At 39.4% G+C, this 6,391-nt stretch overlaps 1 protein-coding gene across 1 annotated transcript in view; it reads right to left on the bottom strand.

Moving 5' to 3' along the window:
- The window catches only part of DNAJC5 (DnaJ heat shock protein family (Hsp40) member C5), a 16,127-nt gene extending 14,351 nt beyond the window's left edge, over window positions 1-1,776 (bottom strand). The window contains exon 1 of the mRNA XM_031057947.1: window positions 1,709-1,776. The gene's annotated coding sequence lies outside the window, so the exon portion shown is untranslated. The remainder of the gene's footprint in view (window positions 1-1,708) is intronic.
- Between the last annotated feature and the right edge of the window lie 4,615 nt (window positions 1,777-6,391).

Genomic DNA, 6,391 nt, shown 5'->3' on the forward strand with positions numbered 1-6,391 from the left:
GGGAAAGAGGAATTAAACTCCATCTGATCTGCTGCAAGATGCTGCAAAGAATTTCAGTGGAAGCTGGCAGTGAAGGGGATACATTTTTCCAGGAAAACATGCTGGGCTGTGTGGCAGAATGGAGGGTGGAGGTACTGGCCCTGCTCACACAGACAGCAGGTGCTTGGGACAACACTGAACCACCACTGTTGGATTTAAGAAGGGCTACCTTGAACTAAAGGGATGGAAAGCTCATTCCATGGACAACAGCCACAATATGTAGGTGTTATCAGCCTCCGGAAGCAGAATAACAGCAGCTCTTCTCATCTCCCTCCAGGGCTGAAGCACTGAGTATTTATTGCAGAAAAAACCTCTGGAAACCTCAACTCTCCCTTTCCCCATCTCCCCCTGTGTAAGTCACACAGGCACTGCTGCCCCTTGAATTTCCTTGCTGGAGGAAAGGCTGCTCCAGGAAGGAGTTGTGGCTGGTCAGCTGCACTGATCAAAATCAAAAGGGGCACAGGACACCAAGCAAGGTTAGCTTTAAAGATCTCCAGCTGGAGCACAATCTCCAGAATTCTAAATTTCTCCATGCCTATATACTCATCAGTTTAAGTTCCTAAAAATTAAACAAAATAATGAAATCACTCCCTGAATGGATGTGCCAACACCCAGACCTGTACATAGGTAAAAACTGCATTACAGTGAACTGTCTGCACACAGTGTGGGGAATCTGGTTGGTAACAGCTGTTCCAGAAAGTGAAATCCCACTATGAAGGAGAAAATCCACCCCCTGCTGACACAGTGAATGACACCCACTGGACACAGGATAATGGGAGGTTATGAACCTTAATGGATATTGTTTGCAAAAGAGTTTGGTTAAAATCAGCACACAACATCCTCTTAGTCTTCCAAAATATCATCAGTAACACAGAGAACAGAGGAATCCCCAAAAGGGAAGAGAAGAACCAGAAGGAATGACAGACAGACTCAGGGAAGTGCTGGACAGGAGGAGTTGCTGCTGTCCCAGCTCAGCCCAACCCTGCACATGTCTGTAACACAAACTATCAGGAATGCTGTCAAGCCCTCTACAATTACAGTTTTAAGAGCATACTAAAAGATGATTAAAGAGTCCAGCTTGGAAATGATGTTTTGCCAGCTCTTATAAAAATAATGTCTAGTTGATACTTTATTACACGACTTTAGGAAGCTCTCGAGTATTTTAGGAAAGATTTGGATTCCACAAAGCATTGCTGCTAAGTGGTAAAATATAATGTTGGTTAAATCTAAGATTCCAGCTTTGCAAAGATTTCTAGTGCAGAAAATTAGATAATACTAACACCTAACTTCAGGTGTTAATCTAAAACTGAATTATTCTATACCAACCAGTATTTATCAATAGAAGTCTAAATAAAAATACCAAGCCTGAAAGCACTTCAGTAAATATTGATTTGACACAGAAAGGAAAAAGCACCACTGGCCTCCACATCCTGTCCATCTGTCTCAGAGCCACTTAGAGTTGTCCTCACAATCTGGTATTTTTCAAGGGAGAAAAAAAAATTAAAGGGGAGATGAGAGAAGCATACACAAGACTGTGTTACCACAAAAATATGAGGTGTTTTAGTCTTGGTTTCCTGAAGTAGTAAGAGATTTTTGTAGGAAACTTTGTTTCCTCAGCAATATTTTGCATTTAAATGAGATACAAGAAATAAAAAAATCCAGAACTCACCTGGTGTCTATTTTGAATATTCTAAAGTAAGTGATAGCAAGCTTCACACACTTCTAAAACTGTTTCTCCTAAAGACAAAACAAAAGCAAATTAGTTGTTCACCAATTCTGAAGTTGAGGATTCATTGATAAATTATCATCACATTACTGGGCAGTAAAAACACAGAAGTGTTTTATAAATATTTATACCACAAGTACCAAATAAGTCTCCACAATGTAAATATTTGTCTTTAGAATTGATAAACTGTCGAAATAAATGACAAATATTTAAAAGCACAGAGTCAAGTTTGAACCAGAGCTTCAGTCTCTTCTCTCCAACTTTTATCATGGGAAAGACACACACCTAACCCAGTTGCATGGAAACTCTAATAACAATTATCTGTTTAAGACTTTGGACTTTTTCAGCTTAGGCCTTTGTGAATATATGTGCTGAGAACACGAGAAGCATGTTTTTCAAGTCTTGCTAATCTGTTGTGCTGTTAGAGAGAGACTGTAAAGCAGCTTAGCCAACACAGCAGACCCCAAGCTCCAGCACTGGAGCAGCAGGCACAGCCTGCTCTGGGGAGCAGCACCAGCTCCTCCTGCCAGGACACATTTCCATCAAGAAAACCATGGTGTCATCCAATTTGGATTCCCTCATCCTGATGCAGATGAAAACCAGTCTCATTTTGGTGTACAAGGAGGGAGAGAACCTGAGATGACCCAGCAGCACACACTTGGTCTTTCAGCAGTCAAGCTCCAGATCAGCCATCCCATGGAAACAACAGAGCAAAGGGGCAAGAACAGCCCAGGAAATGCTACATGGTACTGCGGAAAAAAAGCAGGGAAACTCACTGCAACAGATTAAAATACCTTTCTGATTAAGCAGGTGCAGGACACATCTAACCCACACCACCAATCACAAAGTCACTTATGCATTAGATGACTGAACAATAAACCTCGTGAGTGGAACTTCCAGAGCAGCTTTTACCTGGCAAGTCATCACTTAATTGTCATACAAACCCTTTCAACAGCTTTCAGAGAACAGGCTCTAAATGTACTTGAGAAATAAACTCCTCATTGAATTAATAACTATGTCTTTCATGGGCTGGAAGGTTCCAGCATGGCAAACAGAGATGTTGGGAATAAACCCAGGGAGCTGCTGGCATTGCTGCCCACAGCAGTTGCTTGGTGCCATCTGTAAGAAGCTGCTTGATCCAGCAACACATCCCTAAGTGGGTATGAATGAACCAAGCAACAACTCAATAATCAGCTTATTGTTAATGGATCTGTTTAGTTCCTTTGATAGGAACCAGCAAAGGACTTTTCCTGAATAAAGAAAGGCAGGGAGTTAAACTTTCCCACTCATAGCCTGTGTAATACTAGGGGGTGGACTAACTCCCCAAGGAAAAATGTGCTATTTTGTGAAGCTATAAAAGCTCCCAGGTTCTCTGCCCACAGCTTTCTTTATTAAAAATAATCCACAAGAACACTATTTAAGCATTTCTAGAAAGCTGCAGATTGTTAATGGTGTTGGCAACTAGAATTATGGCTCCCTACCCAGATGAAGACCACCTCTAATTGTGCCACTCATTCTGCCCAGATCCAAGTATGCTGACAGTCAAACTATGTTCAATTTATGGAAATAATATGAGTAGAACAGGGGAAAAAACCAAAGTCCAAATGTAATTTGGAAGCAAATGTACTTTGAAAAAATGAGCTATCCTGCTAAGGTCAGAACTGGGCATATAATGATGTAAATATACTATGATGTGTGGATAGAGGGCTCAAATATAAGATCCTGGTCCAGGCCTCATCAAAACTCCATCAGCAGAAAAGTTAGTATTTTTTACAGCACTTATATATAATAACCAGCCATGTAGAGACTCAAAATACACAGTCAAGTGTTGTCTTAATCTGGATGCAAGCAGCAATATTTCCTTCAGTCTCACAGCTATGCCAATACCAACTTCCATTAAGAGCAGGCAGCCTGTTTTACAGCTGAAAATAACCAAACAAGACAAAAATAAATTCCCAAGGAAACTGCTTCTTGTAAAAATCAAAGTACATGCGAAACCCATGCCAGGTACTTCTCATCCTCCCTTCCCCAGTGCATCCTCCCTGCCAGCACTGAGCCAGCCCAGCACCTCCCAGGGGTTCACTCCCTCAGTTTCTGTTGCAATTGGCAATTCCAATTTAGTGACTCAGGAATGTTTTGATCTCCCCATCCAATCTCATTATTCAGCAGGCCAGATCCACTGACCCAGAGCTCTACATAATACCCTGCTTGTAATTACTTGTAAATATCTCCCCTCCTTATAACATGATATTCACAATCCAAACAAAAGCAGAGAAGATGAAAGGACAGATGCTGGAAAAGGAATGGGAGCATTCAAAACCCACATCAGTGCATGACACCAGGTTCAACAACACACATGAGAAAGGAGGAAGTCTGGGGACAGGAATACATAACTGTTGAAGAATCAGAAAATACAGAAATGAGTATGAAAATTAGAAGAAAAAAGATTAAAGAATGATGAAGATAAAAACAAGCAAAGCTACACGAATGCAAACCGAATTCAGCAACACATCAAAACTGTGGTAAGTTTTGTAACACAGACGAAGAAATTTGTTTGGGGAGGTTGCATGCTCTTGCAACCATTCTGCTCACAGCAAAACCAGCTCTTCCAGCCTTAGTTCTCCTGCAAATTTGAATACAATTTATGTACTGTTGTATCTTCTCCACATACTGGAACCATAAATCTGCTCAGCATCCTTTTCTCCTCTACCCAAGACACAGATACTGCCTTCTCCTTCCAGAAATTAGACATGTTCTCAGCTCTAGTGGACAAGAAGCATGTGTGTTTCTTGAGAACCCAAACCTCCTCTGAGTGATGCAGAAGAACCCTTTTTACTGAATAACTGTACTGACAGAATTGTCCCTATCCTGCTCCATATGTTGTTACCAGAAAGGGGAAATTATCTTCATCATACATGACTTCATAATCCATCTCCACCATGTACAGGAGCTGTATCATGGCTAGCAAGTATTTAAAGAAATAAGGCTGCAATTAAGGTAAATAAAGTAAATCAATATACAAAATAGAAACTCCAAAGTCTTTATTTTCACATCCTTTCTTGCTTACATGACTTGCAAAATGAATCATTACTGGAAAAACAATATCAAACAGCTGAAGGGAAAGCACTCTGCCTAACAAGTGCAAGCAGAAGACCACTACTATTTTAAAGCACTTTTCTTTGCCCTTAGCTGTCTTGAAATAAAGGTTTTTAACCTATTAATCAGAGCACTAACATTTTATATTCCATTAAAGCATCCAAGAGTGTGTTTTGGCATTGCTTATATTTTTTATATCACAGCACAAAAGCCTTTCAGCTGGATTTTGCTATTCAGTTTGTGACCTTTTGATAAAGATCATGTGAGAGATCTCATATCCATAAAAACATTCTGTTTTAACATATAAGCCCTGATGGAAAGCTGCGTATCCAAGGAATTGATGTAAATGCATACATCTCCAGGAAAAAAAGAACTTTACTGTGTCCAAATCCATCTGCCTTGGGAACAGAGGACAGGTCTCCTATACTGAAACACTGTGACACTAAAAACTTCATTAAATTCTCTTGAGTTCTTTAAAAAAATAGAAACACACAGCTTTTAAATAATTGAAATCTGGAGCAATACCATTTTTCTGCTAAATTCAAGTTTGAAATTACTAACATCCACCACTGCTGACTGCAGGAGAGGTTCCCCTGAAACTTGTGACAAACTTAACTACAGCGACACAGAGTTGTTTCTCTAATGAGCTTGGCAGATTAAAATGTAACCATTTAAGTCTGATTGACCAACCTGTTATAAAGACTTGTGACCTTTTACCCTACACAAGAGTAAGATTCAAACCTACTAAAGAACGCTTTCCATATTATGGGAGAAAATATGAAGTAATTGATTTGCATTTTCTGTCCTCTCTCCTCAATTAAAATAATTACTCTAAAAACCTGGGGGGGTGGGGCCAGTGGATTCTCTACTTAGGATTTCATTGCTCCTATTTAATCTTCCAGCAGTAATGAATTATTGTTTATGACATCACAGTAGTTTACGTGCAGAGTGCAAGCATCACAAACTGCACATGGCAATAAAAAACTCCACATCTGCTTACTCAGTTAGTTAAAAATCTCTGAAAAATCAGCAGTTGTGTTTGCTTTGTTCATTATTACTTTTAATTTTTCCTCCCTATAAATAGTTTTTGAATCACTGTGACTACTCACTGCAAGTTCACTAGAACAAATCAGCCAACCCACAACATTCCCTGCTGTGATGAGTGATGCTGATGCCACTTTTCTGAAGAAACAGCTTCAACTTCTTCAAAGACATAAAGCCCCACTTCTGGTAAGTGGGTTCTATAAACTACATCAATAAAAAACCCTCATATTGTTAATGACTATATCAATATAGCCTAACCTTTAAAATATAAAAGAACTCTTGGAACAGATGGGTCTACTCACTTAAAAATGAGATTTACATTATTATGTCACACCTGTAGGTAAGACAACTAAAGGCTTTTAAATAGGAAGAAAAAAAAGTAAGTCTATTGTCTTGTGTAAGAAAGAATTGAGAAAATCACATCAGTTGTCAAAACATGAATCCCTTGACAGACTGTTACAAAAAGACAGTTTAAGGAGACAATGT

This window comes from Geospiza fortis, unplaced genomic scaffold, assembly GCF_000277835.1.
Source record: "Geospiza fortis unplaced genomic scaffold, GeoFor_1.0 scaffold188, whole genome shotgun sequence".
NCBI lineage: Eukaryota > Metazoa > Chordata > Aves > Passeriformes > Thraupidae > Geospiza > Geospiza fortis.